Source organism: Budorcas taxicolor, chromosome 2 (genome assembly GCF_023091745.1).
Source record: "Budorcas taxicolor isolate Tak-1 chromosome 2, Takin1.1, whole genome shotgun sequence".
Taxonomy (NCBI): domain Eukaryota; kingdom Metazoa; phylum Chordata; class Mammalia; order Artiodactyla; family Bovidae; genus Budorcas; species Budorcas taxicolor.
In genome coordinates this window covers 56,182,870-56,206,311 of record NC_068911.1, presented here as the reverse complement: position 1 = coordinate 56,206,311, position 23,442 = coordinate 56,182,870, and the positions used below count along the sequence as shown (strand labels likewise).

The following is a 23,442-nucleotide window of genomic DNA, read 5'->3' as shown; positions in this document are numbered from 1 at the left end:
TAAATGTATCTTATGCTTCATTTAATGAGTTAATTTTGGTTATTTTTAGCTTGGAAAAACCTGACTAGAATTAGGACAACTGTAGAACTGCAGGGTTTTTTTTTTTTTCCTGAGGATGTGAAACATTTTGCTGGGTTTTACATCTAGAGCATTTTGACAGTGTTTCACTCTCTCCTCTACTTCTGATCATTCTCCTTCCTTTTTAAAAAAATAATTATTATAGAATGTTTAATTGTTATTCTGGTTTGCCTGGGATAATCCCAGGAAGTAGTGACACCTTTGTTTAAATTCTGGGTATGTAACCTGGGCCAGTTATTTAACCTCTGTTTCTATAACTAAGTCTATACCTAAAAATAACAAAAGTAGTAATTCATCTAGCTTCTGATGTATAGCAAGTGTTGTTTTAACCATGGGTTTCCCTGGTTGCTAAGATGGTAAAGAGTCTGCCTGCAATGTAGGAAACCCAGGTTTAATCCCTGGGTTGGGAAGATCCTCTGGAGAAGGAAATGGCAGCTCACTTACTGGAAAATCCCATGAACAGAGGAGCCTGGCAGTCTACAGTCCATGAGGTTGCAAAGAGTGGGACATGACTGAGCGACTTCACTATTTTAACCATATTGCATAAATTATATATAATTTCTGATGAGATGCTTTAAAATGGGTACATGTGAACAGGACTGTTTTAAGGGTAAAATAATATAAGGGAATTCTCTGGTTCAGTGACTGGCACATAATCAAAGTTATCGTTTTTACCATTGTTGATACTTAAAGAAGAGATGTTTTTCCTCCTTTCCAAAGCCAATACATGGACTTCTGCTTTTCAGACAGAACATGAGAGATGCCAAATAAAAGAGAGTATAGGTGCTTTAGGGAGTCCAGTGAAAGATAGGCCAGATAATTGATTATAAAATTCAGCATTTATATATGGCCTATGAGTGAATCGCCTGTCTTATCCTTTGCAGGAAAACTGAAGACCTGTAGCATACAGATACCAAACTAGGTGATCATAATTATCACCTGAAGATTTGGAAAATAACATCCTGGACTTCACTTCATAACTACTAAATCTTAATATCAATGGTGAGGTCCAGGAATCTAGCTTTCCTAAGAGCCACAGATGACTTTCACTGTCCTAGAATAAACCGCATCTGGTTTGGTATCAATGGTCTTGTTCCAGAAGGATGCTTAGATGTCGCACATTCATACTTAGTGTGAGAGACAAGGCCCTGTTCTCCTCTGTCCTTTCTTAGTTTCTCTGCCTAATATGCCTCTTCATCCTATCCCTGCCTTCAAGTAGTCCTTTGGAAAGCTAGTAAAAATGCATTTGTTTCATTGTAAAGAAAAATGACATTAGTAAAAAAGTTTAGGTACAAAATAACTAAAGGACATAATCTTAAAATTTAGTAGAGTACATCTACAGAAGGGATAAAAATGTAAGACTCTATGTTGTAAGCAGAAAAAATGTCTAGTTCTAGGTTCTGCCTCATGAGGCAATTTAGTTAACTTAGCTAATTTCCTTTTCAACTATGCTTTCAATGTATTATTTCATGTAGAAATTAAAGGTAGTAATGCATTTCATGCTTTTTTAAAATTATTGTTTTGAGTAACAAAGCAAGTGGTTGAGCTAGTAAATGTATAAACATGAGGTAATTTACAAAATAAAAAAGATGTAAAGGTAAATAGTTACATGAAATACAGGGTGATAGTATGCACTTTTATGAGAAGTATATCAAAAGTTTAACACTGATAGACTAGAAAGAAAGTGAAAGTGAAGTCGTTCAGTCGTGTCCAGCTTTTTGCAACCCCATGGACTGTAGCCCACCAGGCTTCCCCATCCATGGGATTTTCAAGGCAAGAGTACTGGAGTGGGTTGCCATTTCCTTCTCCAGGGGATCTTCCCAATACAGGGATTGAATCTGGGTCAGAGGATAAAGCATCTGCCTGAAATGCAGGAGACCTGGGTTCGATCCCTGGGTTGGGAAGATCCCCTGGAGAAGGAAATGTCAAGCCACTCCAGTATTCTTGCCTGGAGAATCCCATGGACAGAGGAGCCTGGTGGGCTACAGTCCACCGGGTCGCAAAGAATCGGACACGACTTCACTTTCACTTTCACTTTCTCCCGCATGGTAGGCAGACGCTTTTTCCATCTGAGCCACCAGGAAAGTAAAATCATATATCCTAATTACATCCTTATTGTCAGATGATATACCTCAATGACTTCTGAGATTCAAATTCAATTACATATTTTATTTATAAACTTTGGTATTCTTATTATTTATATATATGGCATTACCATTTATCATTGTTTAGAATTTTGTTTGTAATGTGATTATGATACCATCAGAGTCAGTTTCTACAATAGCAACTATGTAATTGTCAGTTATTTAATATAGTTTGATAAATCATCTAAGTGTCTTTGATTAACCTTATCTAAGTCATGTTTTCAAGTCCTAAGAAGAAATCAACTCATTTAATGAAAGTTTTCAGTTTTTGAGCACTCATTAAAATATTTGATTTCATTTAGTTATTTCAGCAACTCTTTAACTGTTGTTACAATTGTGAATTATAAATGAGAAGATTTAATTTTTAGAACTTATCAAGGTCCTCTGAGTTGTTTTAAATTCATAGCTGTCTTGTGAACACTATGGAGAGTGGATATGAACACTAAGATTTAACATACGTATGTCCATGTCTATTCCATTTTGTTTAGTTTAGCACAGAAATAATGAATACGTCATTTTTATATTCTAGAATTTATGGCTATGCCAGTTATAGAGATTCAGAATTAGGAAATGTATATAGAAATCCACAACTATTTTCCCCAAACATCGTGGCTTTATTTAAAAAAATATGTTTATTCTTTCATCTCTCTGTTTTCCTATTTTTGTTACCAATGTCTGGACCTTTAATTAAAATTTGCATTACTGTGCATTTGCTTATCACTAGTGTTCAATGAGGAGAAGGCAATGGCACCCCACTCCAGTACCCTTGCCGGGAAAATCCCACGGACTGAGGAGCCTGGTGGGCTGCAGTCCATGGGGTCGCTAAGAGTCCGCATGACTGAGCGACTTCATTTTCACTTTTCACTTTCATGCATTGGAGAAGGAAATGGCAACCCACTCCAGTGTTCTTGCCTGGAGAGTCCCAGGGACGGAGGAGCCTGCTGGGCTGCCATCTCTGGGTAACACAGAGTCAGACACGACTGAAGCAACTTAGCAGCAGTATTCAATGAAGACAAATTAATGTACCTTTTTCTTCTTCTTATAGGTAACAGAACAGAACTAGTTAATTAGACTAAATAATTTGTGTCAAATGGTGTGTTTCTATATACATTACCTAGTGCACCAAGGCAGGAAAAAAAGATACTTTTTACTAAAAATATTATTTTAGTAAAATTCAGGTCTTAGGATATTTTTTAAATTTTCAATTCACTGTGAAATTTCTTCCCCCAGCTTTGTTCATTTTTAGTGTTTGCAATCTTCTATTTACTAACTATTAAGAGTAATAAAAGTTCTCGAACTAAAGCACATGATAAATTATCTGCAAGTTATTTATAGCTGAGAGAACACCATCATATTCCAGCATACGTTATTGGGTTTTTCCTTTATAGAAATAAGATAAGAGAAGCTGTACATTTTCTAATCACTGGGCTTTGCAGCACACATTTGTAGAGGGTTGGCTTTCAGCTTTAGACAGTTCATAATGTGTAGGCTATCCTCTCATCTTTCTCAGAAGATTATTTTCAGGGAGAGTACAAGAAAATGAAAAGATCTGAAACCTTTTAATATATCTTTTTGGTAAAATGCTGGTGCATCTAAATTTATTTTCCCTTAATTGCTGGCTGTGCTGCAGAGGAGAGGAACAGGGAATGGGAGGGGCAATGAGAAAAGCACCTTGTGATGTGTGAACAGAAAGGAGACGTTGAGCAGCCCTTTGGTATGATTTGTAAAGAACTTTCTAGTCTATCATCACCAGTTTGACCCAAGACTAACTAAACTGTGTGTGTATGTGTGTGTGTGTGTATGTGTATTCAATATAAAAACTTTAAATGTAGATACAAGCTATTCTGGAGTACCTGGGATCTGAAGAGATGAGGAATATTTTTAAGGATTAAGGGGGTCTTTATGCTGAGAAAATATAGGAACTTTTGGATCTAGAGAATAAAGGAAGTCAATCTAATTCATTACAAAACAGAAGCTAGAAACAAAATCTGTATGGCTAAAAATAAAATCCCTGCATCACATTTCTTGTAAGGTCATAAGTTCTATTCAGTTTAGTTGCTCAGTCATGTCTGATTCTTTGCGACCCGATGGACTGCAGCATGCCAGGCTTCCCAGTCCATCACAAACTCCAGGAGCCTGCTCAAACTGTGTCCATTGAGTTGGTGATGCCGTCCAACCATCTCATCCTCTGTTGTCTATCCCCTTCTCCTCCTGCCTTCAATCTTTCCCAGCTTCAGGGTCTTTTCCAAGGAGTCAGTTCTTCTCATGAGGTCATCAAAGTATTGGAGTCTCAGCTGCAGTATCAGTCCTTTCACTGAATATCAGTCCTAAAGGACTGATTTCCTTTAGGATTGACTGATTTGATTTCCTTGCAGTTCCAGGGACCCCCAAGAGTCTTCTTCAACACCACAGTTCAAAAACATCAATTCTTCAGCACTCATATTTTGTGTAAATATGTAAGGTCATATTTTAAGTAAATATGTAAGGTATTTTATGTAAATATGTATTTGTAATATAGAAAGCATATGATTTTTAATCAGGCAGGTACCATGATTTCTGCCATTTCGTGATACTTATGAAGAATTGAAGAGAATCTATAGATCTTTACAGAGATTATGAAAGCTTATGAGTGCTTCAGTCTAATTTTGTCCTAAGTTGTATTACAGTCACAATCACAATAAGTGGTATCTACTTATATGTTTCTATAATAGTAATGCTATAAGCCTTTCCATTTTATAGAGAATACTATAACTGAGAGTTCTGTTAAGTATACAATGCCAATTTTAGAAATTACTAGCAAAATGCATGTTCTTCATTCTGTCCTTTAAACTGTTTATATTAAATCTATACTTAATAACAGAAATATCTCAAATTAGAAATTAAATATACATTTCCAAAAGTAAATATTACTGAGCAAATAAATATTGTAGATTTTATAAATTTTAATTTTATATCACATGATTTTATAGGTTTGACAGATCAATAGGAATACTATTTGAATAAATTAAAAATACAAACTATTAAAGACTATGACAGAAGCATATGAAGAACAGAATAATTGCATTTAATCATAACTTAAGTTACTATCTATAAATCCCTCATATCTATTTTGTGTGCCAAATATTTCACACAACGAAATTAGAATTCAGTAACTTTAATATAAATTCAGAGGGACAAACTGTGTGACAGAGATTTCTACAAATATAAAGTAAAATACACTGCTTTATTTTCTATTAAATAAATTGGCTCATAAAGATAAAAATTACTATTTTTGCAAGTTGATTCATAAAAAAGAGGTAGGGACAGCTATGATTTTCAATGAAAGGAAGACTGTCTGTGAAAATAAGATTGCATTTTGCCAATAGGGAGGAATCTAAGTGATTTGATTTTTATTTTAGCAATTGTCTCTCATTAAAAATTGGCAAATGTACTCATGTGTTTATTCATCAAATATGAATTAAACAGGGTGGTAACATGATCTGATGATTTTCCTTTTCTCCTCTAGTAGTTGCTTAGTCATCAGGGTGTGAAATCACACCTATTCTCCTTGCTTGAGCCTGATGAAAGTTATCCTCAAGGAGAGTATCACAACATAAGTGGAGAGACAGGAAAAGATTTTTCAAATAAAAGATGAAAAATAGTAATTAAAATGAGATGTAATAAAGAAGAGTTGTAATTATTGTTGTGTCATAATTACTTGATCCATTCCATTAGCTATAAACATTAACACCCTACAGATATTTTTATAATTTCAGAATCCAAGGTAAAACATAGATTATTATTTTTCAATTATAGTAGATATTTAAAAAGAAGTAGATGTCATTGATTTGACAATTGAATATTGGATTTTAGTGGATTTATTTTTCTATAAATTTAACATCTTGTTATTGAGAACAATGAATAGATTACTGGGACATAAGTAGGTAGTTAATTGATGATAGACACAGACAAATATACATTGCTATTAATTTATGTTAGTTTTGAAACTTTAGAAAATTAGAAAGTAAATATCATACATATACATGTAAAATACTCTTGGAAATTTTGTTATATTTTCCCAGACATTTTTCCTATGTCTAACTTTACTTAGACTCATTTAGAAAAGCTACTTTCTGGTTAAATATTTTCTTTCTATTTTTAACAATGCTATCAGATAATTTTTTTAAATATTTAGGTACTTAGGATCGAAATTTATAACCCTGATAATTTTCTAGTAAAATACATTATGAACTTGTGTATTAGTCTCAGTAACAAATTATTTTCCATTCATCTGCATTAAATGCTGATTATATTGTCCATATATTTGCATAGATTGTATTGTATCTTTCATCTATATATTTAGATGGTTAAGTTGGCATAAGTCAAAGAGAACTGGATTGAGAATTTGAAGACTGAGTTCCTGTCTAGTTAATTAAAACTTAGTTTCTGGATAATTATGTATGATGCTTAAAAAAATTATTTATTTTTTCTGGGGTATATATATATATGTATATATGTATATATCCATTTATTTCTATCTTTCTGCAATACAATTGATTACCTCTGTGTATCAGATTCTGCACTCACTATTAATACAATGGAAGGCAATAAAGACTTGGTTCTATGCTTCTAAAACTGTAATGCAGCGGTCTATAGAGTAGGGGGCATGCACCCTAGAAAGTGTACAATATATTATACTTTATAGGGAGCAAGTGGAAATATGGAAAGTAATCTTTATATTTGTGATTGTCTCAGTTAAAATGTTTTTATACTGTTTTATTCTGTGTAGAAATGCATGTTTATGTTGATATATTAGCTTGAAAGTCTTTTGTTAATATGATTGTGCTATCAAGCAAATTCAGAGACTGGATTAGTATAAGGAAAAAGAGTTGAATGAAATAAAACATTTTATTATAGCCAAAGACTGTATCATTTTTTTAAAATATAAATTTATTTATTTTAATTGGAGGTTAATTACTTTACAATATTGTATTGGTTTTGCCATACATGAACATGAATCCGCCACAGGTATACGTGTGTTCCCCATCCTGAAACCCCCACTCTCCTCCCTCCCCGTACCAGCATATGCACCAAAGAAACCAGAATTGAAAGAGACAGGTGTACCCCAATGTTCATCACAGCACTGTTTATAATAGCCAAGACTCTATCATTTTTAAAGAAAAACTGTAATGTTGTTTGCCTTGGACATTATGAAATGTCACACTTTCGATGCCCCCTGCAGTTTTACAATTGAGCATCAATTTGTACATAGTATGTTCTAGACACATTTCTAAGCAATTTGTTTGAATTAACATAGTAATCTTCACAGCAACCCTATTTGGAAGGTATTTTTGATTTTTATCTAACTTAAAAGTATCACTGAAATTCAAGTAATCTGTCTCAAGAGCAAGAGCTCATATTCACTGTGGTAGCCTGTCTCTTACATGTGAAATTCACTGATAGAGTGCAGTAATAATAGCAGATCTGGAAATAAGTATACAGTTAGTAGTTTAAATCTATTTTTCATTATTTTCATATTTATATTATGTCATGAGATAGGCAGTCTTTCTTCTTATGACATAATCTTTTCCCACAGAACAACGTATAGCTTTCTGACTACTTTTTAAAAATGCTGGTTGTATAGTCATCAGAGATTGAGTCAAACTGGAATCTTACAATGTGCTAAGTACCACATCAGAACCTGGAAAAATGGAGCCTACTGAGATCAATTCTCTATACCAATAGGAACCTCACTTTGCACTGAATATTAATACAATACAGTATTTAAAATTATATGTAAAATGCTGAATGAAAAACCTGCCTTTCTCCTTCAATAAAATTTCACCTTATTTATTAAAACTGATTTATATTATATATTTCTAGTCACTAAGTCATGTCCGACTCCTTTGCGACCCCATGGATGGTAGCTCTCCAGGATCCTCTATCCATGAAATTTTCCAGACAAGAATACTGGAGTGGGTTGCTTTTTCCTTCTCCACTATTATATTATATTATAGTATGTTATGTTGTGAAAGTACAGTTACTCAGTATAGTCGTTTGGGCTATATCAAACTTATTTTTGTTTTTATGTCAATTTCAATAGTACATCACCTATTATTAAATTAGTGTTAAAGTTGCTTTCAGAACACACTGACATTTTATATATTTTGTATTAAAACCAAATGTAAACCAGTGTTTTATGTGGGTGAAATAATAAGTACCTATTGTGGATTAGGTGCTAGAAATGTAATAGTGAGCAAAAGTACACAAGTTTCCTGCCATCATGAAACTTACAGTCTAGCAGGGAAGGTGAGTGTTGATCACTAAGTGTGTTATTTTAGGTTGCTTGAACTGCCATAACACAGAACCACAAACTGCATGGCTTATAACAACAGAAGTTTATTCTCACAGTTTGAGGCCAGAAGTCAGAAATCAAGATATGGGCAAGGCTGTGCTCCTCTGAACTCTAGGAAGGGGCTCTTCCTTCCCTCTTCTAGCTCCTGGTAGCTTCAGGTATTCTCTAGATTGTGGTAGCAGGACTTCAGTATTTACCTTCATCTTCACATGATATTCATATTCACATGATATCTTCACACCTTATTGCCAAATTCAGACTTAAATTGAAGAAAGTAGGGAAAACCACTAGACCATTCAGGTATGACCTAATCAAATACCTTATATCCGTGAAAGTGACAAATAGGTTTAAGGGACTAGATCTGATAGGCAGAGTGCCTGACGTACTATGGATGAGGTTCGTGACATTGTACAGGAGACAGGTCTCAAGATCATCCCCAAGAAAAAGAAATGCAAAAAAGCAAAATGGCTGTCTGAGGAGGCTTTACAAATAGCTGTGAAAAGAAGAGAAGTGAAAAGTAAAGGAGAAAAGGAAAGATATACCCATTTGAAGGAGAGTTCCAAAGAAGAGCAAGGAGAGACAAGAAAGCCTTCCTCAGTGATCAATACAAAGAAATAGAAGAAAACAACAGAAAGGGATGACTAGAGATCTCTTCAAGAAAATTAGAGATACCAAGGGAACATTTCATGCAAAGATGAACTCAATAAAGGACAGAAATGGTGTGGACCTAAGAGAAGCAGAAGACATTAAGAATAGGTGGCAAGAAAACACAGAAGAACTGTACAAAAAATATCTTCACGGCCCAGATAATCACGATGGTGTGATCACTCACTTAGAGCCAGACATCCTGTAATGTGGCCTTAGAAAGCATCACTATGAACAAAGCTAGTGGAGGTGATGGAATTCCAGTTGAGCTGTTTCAAATCCTTAAAGATTATGCTGTGAAAGTGCTACACTCAATATGCCAGCAAATTTGGAAAACTCAGCAGTGGCCACAGGCCTGGAAAAATGAGTTTTCATTCCAATCTCAAAGAAAGGCAATGCCAAAGAATGCTCAAACTACCACACAATTGCACTCATCTCACATGCTAGTAAAGTAATGCTTAAAATTCTCCAAGAGAGGCTTTAGCAGTACGTGAACTATGAACTTTCAGATGTTCAAGCTGGTTTTAGAAAAGGCAGAGGAACCAGAGATAGAATTGCCAACATCCGATGAATCATGGAAAAAGCAAGAGAGTTCCAGAAAAAAGCATCTATTTCTGCTCTATTGACTATGCCAAAGCCTTTGACTGTGTGGATCACAATAAACTGTGGAAAATTCTGAAGGAGATGGGAATATCAGACCACCAGACCTGTCGCTTGAGAAACCTGTATGCAGGTCAGGAAGCAACAGTTAGACCTGGACATGGAACAACAGACTGGTTCCAAATAGGAAAAGGAGTACATCAAGGCTGTATATTGTCACCCTGCTTATTTAACTTCTATGCAGAGTACATCATGAGAAACGCTGGACTGGAAGAAACACAAGGTGGAATCAAGATTGCCGGGAGAAATATCAATAACCCCAGATAGGCAGATGACACCACCCTTATGGCAGAAAGTGAAGAGGAACGAAAAAGCCTCTTGATGAAAGTGAAAGCGGAGAGTGAAAAAGTTGGCTTAAAGCTCAACATTCAGAAAACGAAGATCATGGCATCTGGTCCCATCACTTCATGGCAAATAGATGGGGAAACAGTGGAAACAGTGTCAGACTTTATTTTGGGGAGCTCCAAAATCACTGGAGATGGTGATTGCACCCATGAAATTAAAAGACGCTTACTCCTTGGAAGAAAAGTAATGAGCAACCTAGTTAGCATATTCAAAAGCAGAGACATTACTTTGCCAACTAAGGTCCGTCTAGTCAAGGCTATGGTTTCTCCAGTGGTCATGTATGGATGAGAGAGTTGGACTCTGAAGAAGGCTAAGCACCGAAGAATTGATGCTTTTGAACTGTGGTGTTGGAGAAGACTCTTGAGAGTCCCTTGGACTGCGAGGAGATCCAACCAGTCCATTCTGAAGGAGATCAGCCCTGGGATTTCTTTGGAAGGAATGATGCTAAAGCTGTAACTCCAGTACTTTGGCCACCTCATGCAAAGAGTTGACTCTTTGGAAAAGACTCTGGTGCTGGGAGGGATTGGGGGCAGGGGAAGAAGGGGCTGACAGAGGATGAGATGGCTGGATGGCATCACGGACTCGATGGACACGAGTCTGGGTGAACTCTGGGAGTTGGTGATGGACAGGGAGGCCTGGCATGCTGTGATTCATGGGATCGCAACAGTCGGACATGACTGAGTGACTGAACTGTACTGAACTGAACTGAAGATACTTAGAGTTAGGACTTCAGTGTATCTTTTTGAAGAATACTGTTCAGTCCATAGTACTTACTACTGCAAACTGTCTTAAGTGCCATGAAGGAAAAATACAGGCAGAATGAGAGTGTGTGCTGTGGGGTATGGATCTAGGGTGGAATATAAGGAAGCCTGGGATTCAATCAGAGATATCAGAATGAGTGTGTGACTTTTGGAGAGAGGAAGATCAGCATCTTTAAGGAAAACCAGTATGACTAGAGATTGAGGACTTGGTGAGGAGTTGAGGAAGGTGAGACAATGTTGTTTTGTTTAGTTGCAAAGTTGTGTCCAACTCCTTTTGTGGCCCCATGTACTTTAGCTGGCCAGGCTCTTCTGTCCATGGGATTTCCCAGGCAAGAATACTATAGTAGGTTGCCATTTCCTTCTCCAGGGCATATTCCCAACCCAGAAATTGGTCCTGTGTCTCCCTCGCTGGCAGAAGGATTCTTTACACTGAGCTACCAGGGAAGCCCAGGTGAGAAACTAGCTGTGCATAAATTGAGAAAATATAAAATTTGGGTATTCTTATAAGGTAAACTGAACAAATGATTTGATTCCTTTTTTAAAATACTGATTCCCCTCAGTGTTGGGAAAGATAGCATGGGGTGGATACTGTAATGGATGCTGACGTACCAGCTAAGGGGCGATTGCAGAAGTCTAAGCTAAAATAGCTTAGATTTAAAGAATATATATATTCTGCAAGATGTGTATAGATTATACACACACACACACACACACACACACACACACACACTAAATGAAATCAGCAGGATATATAACAAATGTTATGTGAGAAATGAAATCAAACGATATGCTGAGATGCTCCTAAATTACTCTCTTGTAGCATGTACAAGTGTGAGTACCATTCACTAGCATAAGGGGTAGTGATATAAACATTGTAAGTGTGTTGTTAGACATGTTGAACAAGAAGTGCTTTTCACAGATATTTCAGACACGCAGTTAGACATACGGATTTAAATGTCACAAATAAGGTCAGGGTGAGGAGATATATGTTGTTATTAACTGGTCATTTTTTCATCATTCCAGTTTTTTGTGCTTTCCTATCTCTACCTTAGGACCCGGGCTGGGGTTTAGAAAGGACTTATATGCACTACTGAATAATCTCTGGATACAAAGCTAGACCTTTACTTCTTCAATGAAGTAAATTCCATCATCATTATACATTTTCAATAGAAAAAAGAATTCTGCTATGTTTTCTACTTTGAGTTGTAAGTTGACACTTCTTACATACATTGTATTCTTATTCATTTTTGTATTCAATTCTGAACTAGGTGATTTGATGTCTATCCATGGACATTTGTTTATGCTGTATCTGTAGAGATTACCAATGACCTTCCAAAACAAATCTTCGGAGGATGCTTTTCAGGTCTGTGATAGTATTTGTAAACAATACAAAGACACTTAGAAATGAAAGATCTAGTAGAGGGTATGTGTGTATTTTTAGCATCAACTAAGAATGAGTTACTTTAAGTTAGTCTCTTGAGACTAATTTAAATAAACATAAATGGCAAAACCAATACAATATTGTAAAGTAATTAGCCTCCAATTAAATAAATTTTTATTTAAAAAAAAAAGTAAAGAAGGAAAATGGTCTAGAGCTGGGAAACAAATTCTTAAGAAAAATTTAGTAAATGGAATGCCATTCAATTATTGCCTATAAAGCACACTAAAAAATGGCATTTGAAGAAGAGATACCCAAATGACAAATACATGATACTGCATTGAGAAACCAGGAATTGGAACAATCTGTTCCCCCATCAGCAGCAGTGCTACACAAACTAAAAGGCATATGCTATTAGGCAGGCAAAAATCATTATTTCCTGGAAAAGTGAATTGTGGGTATGTAGCAGCAGTACTTTGTAGTATACTGTTCTTTGTTCTAGCCATGGAAAAGGTAACCAAAAATGTTTGAACATTTTTTAGCTGTTCCTTAATCAGAATCCATATACTATTGTGTGTCTAAGATTTCACCCTTAAAATTCAGAAGTAAAGGAGAGCTTAATATTTATAAAATAAGAGAATAAAAGACTGTGAGAGTTATGATATAAATAAATGTTTAAAGTGAAAACCTGACATTAAATTAAAAAATTATGTTTTAATGCCTGCATAAAATAATAATACTGACAAATTTATTTGCAGAGCAGGAAAAAAAAAAAAGGCTCTTGAATATAAAATAACAGAGAAATATTCCCTAACTGTATACCTTTTACTTTGGATAAAACTGCTGTATTCAGAGCAGTGGCTAACAAGATTTGGAAACATTTCAGAGATTATTCAAGACTTTAAGTATATTGTGTTGTTCTACTAAATACATGTAAATTTTAAACAAGGACATGTCACATTATTTATATTTGTTATGTTAGTTGTTACAAGAAACATTTGTTTTATTGACTTTTGTGTATTTCTTAGGATCAGATTAACGGTTATCAAAAGAAAAAAAATGCCAAGCTTTTATAAATTAGCCTGCTGAATATCGCAATAATACATGTTTTTAAAAGATTATGTCCCAACCCATCGTTTTAAAGTGGTAGGTTTATATACCTTTTACCACAATAAAAAATAAGTCTGAAAGTGCTATAAATATAAAGTGTATCTGTAAATACAGTGTTTCTAGCTTTTTGTGAAAGTTTCTAATTTCACTTTGGTGCATATATAATCTTAAGTATCTAAATTTCTGTGAAAACGTACATGCATGTCTGCATGTGAGGGATCTAAGAAGTCAGTGTCATATTTTCTAAGAGCAGCAGCAGTGATTATGAGAGAATAAGTTCATGTGCCATCTTGGATTACTTACATTCTGGAGAAAACATATAATTTCATATGTTTTTGAATTATTTGTAATGTAGTTCCCAGGTTGTAACTAAAAAATGGGACTCCATCTGTACTGTTCTAACTTGTAGACTACTAGATTATATTTCTTTTCTTCTATGAGGGACTGCTATACTTTTTTCTTCCTAAACAACTGTTTTACATTTGTTTTATTTATGCAACAACCTTCATGAAAACTTGGTACCATTCAGAAATAATTTCTGACATTTATAACAAGGAAGAATAGCAGCTGATTTAATTAATGATAAATAATGCTGCATTATAGAGTTTGAAAAAGTCTACCACTTTGGTGAATAGGGATGGGTAAATAGCATGCAAACTGCTTCTGCATATTGGATTTCAGTATTTTATTACATATAGCACTAAGTGATTGTTCTGTCTGTGTTGGGAATGTCTTCTATCACTTCTAATCCTTAAAATAAGCGGGATACGTTTATTATACCAAAAAACACTTATGGTATGAGCAGAACAATTCAATCTTCAGATGTCTGAATTTTTAATTTAAGACTATCCAGTTGAAAATGTTAGGAATCAAGTTGATAGTGGTGGGAGGACAGACAAAATAATAAGCCTGTGTCAATTCTAATAATACAGTGTAAGGGATATAATTTTTAAATTTACATTTTACAAAAATAGTTTTCAGATTATAAAAAACCATTAAGCACTTAATATTGCCTTTCTTCCTTTTTTCCATTAAGAATTCTTTGTATTAAAATTCATTAGAAAAGTAAGATAAACTTGAGGCTTAAAAATTATTATACAGTGTAATGTTTTACATTCAGATTGATAAGAACAGTTATCAATTGGATCTGTATTGTCAAGATAACCTATAAAGTGACTTATTATTTATGTTACATAAAGATGAATATAACATAAATAAGTTGTCATTTAAAATGAAAAATAGACAGATGGAGAGGTAGATAAATAGCTAGATAAAAACACAATTTTAAAGTGAACATATTTTCACAAAACTTGTTTCAAGCTGTTTAGCTTTTATACGGTTGAGTGGAATAAGTTGATGTATATGACATTACTTTATCAATTGGTAATATCTATATTCTTGCATCAGTTTATTTGAAGCAATGTTGCTAGTATTTACAGTTCATATTATTCCTAGAGATTAATTTAAATTAAAAATTAAACACATTTTGTTTGAATTTTCAACAACTAAACTATAGCAGATGCTCTAATAATGAGGATTTCTTAATATACAATACTTGGAGGGCAGAATAATTTTGCAGTCTTTTTGCTTATAATCTCCTAGTCTCTGGTATGGTTAAGTTGTATTTTGAGTTCATTTTCAGTAATGGCCAGCATTGTAGATGGAGTAAAAATGTAGATTTGACAGATCTCTACATGCCATTCTTCGGTTTTAAACTCTATTAAAGACTTCATGAAAACATTTGAGAGAATTTGTGCTTCTAGAACTTTTAAAGCTATTTTTAAAAAGTATTTGTTTATTATTACTTCTTGGTTGTGGTGGGTCTACATTGCTGCATGTGGGCTTTCTCTAGTCATTGTGAATGGGGGCTACTCGCTATTGTAGTGCCCAGGTTTCTCATTGCAGCGGCTTCTCTTGTTGGGGAGCACAGGCTCTAGGCACATGGGCTTCAGTAGTTGCAGCACGTGAACTCAGTAGTTGTGGCTTGCAGGCCCTAGAGCCTGTGTTCAGTAGTTGTGGCACATGAGATTAGTTGATCTGAGGCATGTGGGATCCTCCTGGATGAGGATCGAACCGGCATCTCTTACATTGCAAGTCAGATTCTTAACCACTGGACCACCAGGGAATCCCTTAAAAGTCTTTTGGATTCTTAATACCTGATGTTACTTAAAATCCACATTTTCATCTTAAACTTCAGCTTGGGAAGTTTAAGTTGTTTCCTTGCCCTTGTGAAAATATATATACATTTTACTATCAACAGTTATTTCTGAATCTGAATGACATACAAATAGAATATCTTCAATGTTCAGAATATGTGCTCAACAGTTAAGAAGTGGTTATGTTTATCTATTAATGCTGTTCTTTTTACATTTTTTTGTAGTGTCACAAACCTAGAAATGCTGTCTTTATGACTGAAAATGAAAACTTAGACCCTAACCATGGTATCAGATTAACAGGTCATTTAAAAAACAGATCCACAATGTAGAATTAATAAAATAGTGTAACTTAACAATATTTTTATAGACAGAAATTATACTAATCCGCTTCCCTGGTGGCTCAGAGGTTAAAGCGTCTGCCTCCAATGCGGGAGACCCAGGTTCGATCCCTGGGTCAGGAAGATCCCCTGGAGAAGGAAATGGCAATCCACTCCAGTATTCTTGCCTGGAGAATCCCATGGACGGAGAAGCCTAGTAGGTTACAGTCCATGGGGTCACAAAGAGTCGGACACGACTGAGCAACTTCACCTTCACCTTCAAGGTTATTTTATTTTCTTCAAATGGTCATTTACATAAATAATTTAATGTTGTAAAAATGAAGATAAGTATCAGGAGATAAGAAGACATTTAAATATCAATACAATCATAATATATATTATGTAACATCAGAAAATAAAAATTAAGACCCATTAACAGTAAATGCATCAGAGAAGGCAATGGAAACCCACTCCAGTACTCTTGCCTGGAAAATCCCATGGATGGAGGAGGCTGGTAGGCTGCAGTCCATGGGGTCGTTAAGAGTCAGACATGACTGTGCGACTTTACTTGCACTTTTCACTTTCATACATTGGAGAGGGAAATGGCAACCCACTCTAGTGTTCTTGCCTGGAGAATCCTAGGGACAGTGGAGCCTGGTGGGCTGCCGTCTATGGTGTTGCACAGAGTTGGACATGACTGAAGCGACTTAGCAGCTGCATACTTCTTAATCAGTAGATAAAATGATAGTACCTAGGATGTATCTGGACTTCCCTGGTGGCTCAGATGGTAAAGCATCTGTCTAAAATGCGGGAGACCTGGGTTCGATCCCTGGGTTGGGAAGATTCCCTGAGAAGGAAAATGGTGACCCACTCCAGTACTCTTGCCTAGAAAATCCCATGGACAGAGGAGCTTGGTGCAGGCTACTGTCCATGGGGTTGCAGAGTCAGGCACGACTGAGCAACTAACTTCACTTCATTTCACTTCAGGATGTATCTCTACATAAAATCTATCCCGGTGTATTTTAGACCCAATTACAATGAATAAACATTAAATTAAACAAAAACATATCTTAAGATGGATTATACAGTGGAAGTGAGAAATAGGTTTAAGGGATTAGATCTGATCGACAGAGTGCCTGATGAACTATGGATGGAGGTTTGTGACATTGTACAGGAGACAGGGATCAAGACCATCCCCAAGAAAAAGAAATGCAAAAGAGCTACATGGCTGTCTGACGAAGCCTTACAAATAGTTGTGAAAAGGGAAATGAAAAGCAAAGGAGAAAAGGCAAGATATACCCATTTGAATGCAGAGTGCCAAAGAATAGCAAGGAGAGATAACCTTCCTCAGTGATCAGTGCAAAGAGATAGAGGGAAAAAATTGAACGGGAAAGACTAGAGATCTCTTCAAGAAAATTAGAGATACCAAGGGAACATTTCATGCAAAGATGGGCTCGATAAAGGACAGAAATGGTATGGACCTGACAGAAGCAGAAAATATGGAAAAGAGGTGGCAGCAATACAAAGAACTGTACAAAAAAAGATCTTCATGACCCAGATAATCATGATGGTGTGATCACTCACCTAGAGCCAGACATCCTGGAATGTGAAGTCAAGTGGGCCTTAGAAAGTATCACTACGAACAAAGCTAGTGGAGGTGATGAAATTCCAGTTGAGCTGTTTCAAATTCTGAAAGATGATGCTGTGCAAGTGCTGCACTCAGTATGTCAGCAAATTTGGAAAACTCAGCAGTGGCCACAGGACTGGAAAAAGTCTGCTTTCATTCCAATCCCAAAGAAAGGCAATGCCAAAGAATGCTCAAACTACCACCGCACAATTGCACTCATCTCACATGCTAGTAAAGTAATGCTGAAAGTTCTCCAAGCCAGGCTTCAACAATACGTGAACCATGAACTTCCAGATGTTCAAGCTGGTTTTAGAAAAGGCAGAGGAACCAGAGATCAAATTGCCAACACCTGCTGGATCATGGAAAGAGCAAGAGAGTTCCAGAAAAACATCTATTTCTGCTTTATAGACTATGACAAAGCCTTTGACTGTGTGGATCACAATAAACTGTGGAAAATTCTGAAGGAGATGGGAATACCAGAGCACCTGACCTGTCGCTTGAGAAACCTGTATGCAGGTCAGGAAGCAACAGTTAGAACTGGACATAGAACAACAGACTGATTCCAAATAGGAAAAGGAGTACATCAAGGCTGTATATTGTCACCTTGCATATTTAACTTCTATGCAGAGTACATCATGAGAAACGCTGGGATGGATGAAGTACAAGCTGGAATCAAGATTGCTGGGAGAAACATCAATAACCTCAGATATGCAGATGACACCATGCTAATGGCAGAAAGTGAAGAAGAGCTAAAGAGCCTCTTGATGAAAGTGAAAGAGAAGAGTGAAGGAGTTGGCTTAAAGCTCAACATTCAGAAAACTAAGATCATGGCAAATAGATGGGGAAAGAGGGGAAACAGTGTCAGACTTTATTTTTGGGGGGGCTCCAAAATCACTGCAGATGGTGATTGCAGCCATGAAATTAAAAGACACTCCTTGGAAGGAAAGTTATGAGCAACCTAGACAGCATATTAAAAAGCAGAGACATTACTTTTCCAACAAAGGTCCATCTAGTCAAGGCTATGGTTTTTCGATTAGTCATGTATGGATGTTAGAGTTGAACTATAAAGAAAGCTGAGAGCTGAAGAATTGATGATTTTGAACTGTGGTGTTGGAGAAGACTCTTGAGATTCCTTTGGACTGCAAGGAGGTCCAACCAGTCCATCCTAAAGAAGATCAGTCCTGGGTGTTCATTGGAAAGACTGATATTGAAGCTGAAACTCTAGTATTCCGGCCACGTGATGTGAAGAACTGACTCATTTGAAAAGACCCTCATGTTGGGAAAGATTGAGGGCAGGAGGAGAAGGGGACAACTAGGATGAAGTGGTTAAATGGCATCACTGACTCAATGGACATGAGTTTGTGTGGACTCCAGGAGTTGGTGATGGACAGGGAGGCCTGACGTGTTGCAGTTCATGGGGTCACAAAGAGTCAACTGAGCGACTGAACTGAACTGAACTGAATGCTAGCAATCTAGTCTGGTATAATACCAATGGTAGAGAAGGCTAAATAGGAAATTTATTACTTATGCTCTATTTAACATGAATTCTTATCATTAAGATGGTCTATCTTGACTACTCTAGTTAGTACATGAAAGTGAATCATAATACAATTGAATTTAATCAGTTTATCAAAATTTCATATTGTGCCTTTTCCAGAAAAAAAATATTGTGACTTAATGCTATCTATTAGGAAGATGAATTTATATTTCATTTAAATTATATTTCTCTTTATTGTGCTTTGACAGTTGTTTTATACAAAAACCTTTTGTTACTTAAATACTTTGCATTTTTACTGAAAACTTTCACATCTGTAATCCATTTTTACCCTGAAAAAATTGTATCATTTTTCAAGAGGTCTTCCTTTGAAATGAATTGCATCTACACCATCCCCACACTGAACTTGTCTAATAATTAGTGTGAGATTCACATTTGTTAGATATTGAATATATGAGTAAATTTGGGCTTCCCAGGTGGCGCTAGTGGCAAAGAACCCTCCTGCCAATTCAAAAGACGTAAGAGATGCAAGTTTGATCTCTGAGTCAGGACGATCCCCTGGAGGAGGGCATGGCAACCCACTCCAGTTTTCTTGCCTGGAGAATCCCATGGACTGAGAAGCCTGGCGGGCTGCAGTGCATAGTGTCACAGAGTTGGATATGACTGAAGTGACTTAGCGCGCACATGCACCCATGAGTAAATATATGATATGGATCTTACATGTGTAAGTTAAGCATCATTTAATTTTCCTAGATAACTAAAGGAGACTAGGAACAGTTTCATTCTAGGAAGATGTTCAAGTTATTATTTCAGCTGGGTCAAAAGCCCAATTATTGAGAACTGCCAGTCTTAGAATTCTGAATTCCTTTAACCTTAATGTTAGTGAAGTGACCTTCAGCTTGCCCGGAGAGTTTAGGAGGAGTTTAAACAGAGAAAGGAAAATTGGTTCATTAAATATTTATTTAACATAGTTTCTCACATATATCTGTCACAGACTCTGGGAAAAATAAACACAAATATGAACTGTTTTAACTTCATAGAACTTGCATCTGCTGAGTTAGACAGTTGTTGTTCAGTCACTCGGTTCCAACTCTTTGCGACCCCATGACTGCAGAATGCCAGGCTTTCCTGTCCTTCACCGTTAGACAGGCACTAATCCGCACAGTTACAAAAGCAAATCTAGCATTGCTATTGTTTTAAGAGCTTTATAAGAGAAGAGCTTTGTGCTATGAGAAGCTATAATAGGATTTATAGAGTACAGAAATGAAATTCTGTTCAAGATACCCTTTGGATACTAGCAAAAGGATAAGTAGAAGTTAACTTCAAGTGGGTTGAAGGATTGGGACTGGGGTTAACTGTCACTGAATATCCCATATCAGAAAGGGAGCATGGTTTATCTGTTGTTCAGTCGCGAGGTCATGTCCGACTCTTTGTGACCCCATGGACTACAAGATGCCAAGCTTCCTTGTCCTTCACCATCTCCCAGAGTTTGCTCAAACTCATGTCCATTGAGTCAGTGATGCCATCCAACCATCTCATCCTCTGTCATCCCCTTCTCCTCCTGCCTTCAGTCTTCTCCAGCATCAGGGTCTTCTCCAGTGAGTCAGCTCTTCGCATCAGATGACCAAAGTATTGGAGCTTCAGCTTCAGCATCAGTCCTTCCAATGAGTATTCAGGGTTAGTTTCCTTTAAGATTGTCTGGTTTTATTTCTTGTTGTCCAAAGGACTCTCCAGAGTCTTCTTCAGCATTGCATTCAAAAGCATCAATTCTTCAGTGCTCAGCCTTTGTTTTATTGTCCCACTCTCACATCTGTACACAACTACTGGAAAAACCATAGCTTTGACTATACAGATTGTTACTGGCAAAGTGATGTCTCTGCTTTCTAATATGCTGTGTAGGTTTGTCATAGCTTTTCTTCCAAGGAGTAAGCATCTTTTAATTTTGTGGCTGCAGTCACTGTCTGTAATGATTTTGGATTTGAGAATCCTGAAAAAGACATATGTGTAGCTGAATTAAAGAGGCTTGTTTAATATGAAATCCCCAAGTTAGTTGAGAACCAGATATGCAAAACTATTCATATAAGACTATACAGAGCTTTACTTTTCCCTGAAAGCAATGTGTTCAAATAAACCAATTCTGAATCTTTAGGCATGCTTATGTAACTGCTCTATTTGTGTTTTTAAAAGTTCTTTCTCACTATGGAATAAAGAACAGAAGATATTAAGTGTATATGAATTGGCAATATAAAAAACTATTGCGGTAATTCATATCTGTAATGAGAAAAGTTTGAACTTGAGTTGGGATATTCAAGGTGGAAAGAAGACGATGAAATCAAGGATAGTGTTGGTCAGCTTGATTGCGGGAATAACTAGAAATGGAAAGCAAAGGCAGGAATGATGTCAAGGATGATTTCCATTATTTCTAATGGGTAGTAGTGCCTGTGACCTGAGACAGTCAACAATGAAAGAGGACTTATCTGAGTTTACTATGTTATAAAGACTTTGATTTGTCTCTAAATAATAGTTTTATTTATTTTGTTTTTGCATACTGTTTGAAGGTGGCAAAAGTGATAGATTATATAGAAGGATCCAGAAAAAATTGACAAATTCTTGATTTTATCCCATGTTTCCATGTACATCATTTTCAAATTTCAAAGAAGAAAGCTATTTTTGCTGCTAGAAGGATGTGGAATAAAAGTACCTAGATCAAAAGAAACATGAGTTTCTCCTTGGTATATACCTAGAAATGTAATGGCTCAATGCAGCATATGTAAACATTGAAGTTTATCAAGCAACATTTTCCAAAGAGGTTGTAGTAGTTACTATCTAAACCACAGTAGGTTGGAGTCTCTGTGGTGCTATATATCTACTAACATTTGTGCATATTTGAATTTTTCTTTATTTGATATATATATATGCTGGAATCCCATCTTGGTTTTAGTTGAAGGCTCATTGTATAATCCTGATTTTATATGTTGAAAATACATTCACTAATTTCTGCATTATTATTTGTTTTATTGTACTTGTATTTACCAATATTTTTCTTACATTCCTTGTTTTTTGTAAATTGCTTGAAAAATTATTCTCTAACTAGAATTAATAGAGTCTTCCGTATTTTTACCGTCTAATATAGTAACCAATAGCATATTTGCTGACAAAGGTCCGTCTAGACAAAGCTGTGGTTTTTCCAGTGGTCATGTATGGGTGTGAGAATTGGACCATGAAGAAAACTGAGCACCAAAGAATTGATGCTTTTGAACTGTGGTGTTGAAGAAGACTCTTGAGAGTCCCTTGGACTGCAAGGAGATCCAACCAGTCAGTCCTAAAGGAAATCAGTCCTGAATATTGATTGGAAGGACTGATGCTGAAGTTGAAAGTCCAATACTTTGGCCACCTGATGTGAAGAACTGACTCATTGGAAAAGATCCTGATTTTGGGAAAGATTGAAGGCAAGAAGAGAGGGGGACAACAGAGGATGATATGATTGGATGGAATCACCAACTCGATGGCCATGATTTTGAGCAAGCTGCGGGAGTTGGTGATGGACAGGGAGACCTCGCGTGCTGTAGTCCATGGGATCACAAAGAGTCAGACATAACTGAGTGACTGAACTAAACTGACTGAGCCTGGTTTCAAGTGCCTACTAGTCCATGATTCATGATTTCTGGTTACCATACTGAGCAGAGTAAATTAGTATATTTTTATAACCACAAAAAATTCTATTGAGCAGAGATGTTTTATTCTATCTTCTGAAAATTTCATTTTCTTTTGTTATATTTGTTCACTTTTTACCCTCACAGTCAGGTGATTGGAACTGCATTGAAACTGTGTAGCTCACTCCTTAGGACCTTCAGAGAATTAAAATAAAAGACTTTGACTTGAAATATATTTTTGGTAGTTGTGTTTATGTGTTTAAAGACCATTATTGCGTTGAAACTTTTCCTTCCCAGTCTACTATTTGGACCTAAAACAGCATTTTTCAACATTCCCATAGAAACTGTGTTTATCCACTTATATTTAGGGTGATTAGTATTATATTTGAACTTATTTATATAATTTTATAATGTGCTATTTCTTTTTTTAAATTTTTTCTGGTCCTCCTCCTACTTACTCTTGCTTTGTTTTGAATTGGAGGAGTTTAAAAATTTTATTTTTATATTATTTATCTAATTATTTAGGATTTAGGTATTTCTTTTATTATGTTAGTTTTCCTAGGCTCATTATACCATGATTTACTTGTGTGTTAGTTCCTCAGTCGTGTCCAACTCTTTGTGACCTCATATACTGTAGCCTGCCAGGCTCCTCTGTCCATGGGATTTTCCAGGCAAGAATATTGGAGTGGTTGCTATTTTCTTCTCCAGGAGATCTTCCCAGCCCAAGGGCTGAACCCAG

The 23,442-nt window shown here is 36.0% G+C and overlaps 1 protein-coding gene and 1 non-coding gene across 2 annotated transcripts in view; both read left to right on the top strand.

The window, feature by feature from the left end:
* ZNF804A (zinc finger protein 804A) overlaps positions 1 to 23,442 on the top strand; it is a 346,473-nt gene that overhangs the window by 13,536 nt on the left and 309,495 nt on the right. The gene's annotated exons all lie outside the window — the stretch shown is intronic.
* On the top strand, positions 16,001 to 16,073 carry TRNAW-CCA (transfer RNA tryptophan (anticodon CCA)). The gene has a single exon. It is a non-coding gene; the product is annotated as a tRNA-Trp (tRNA).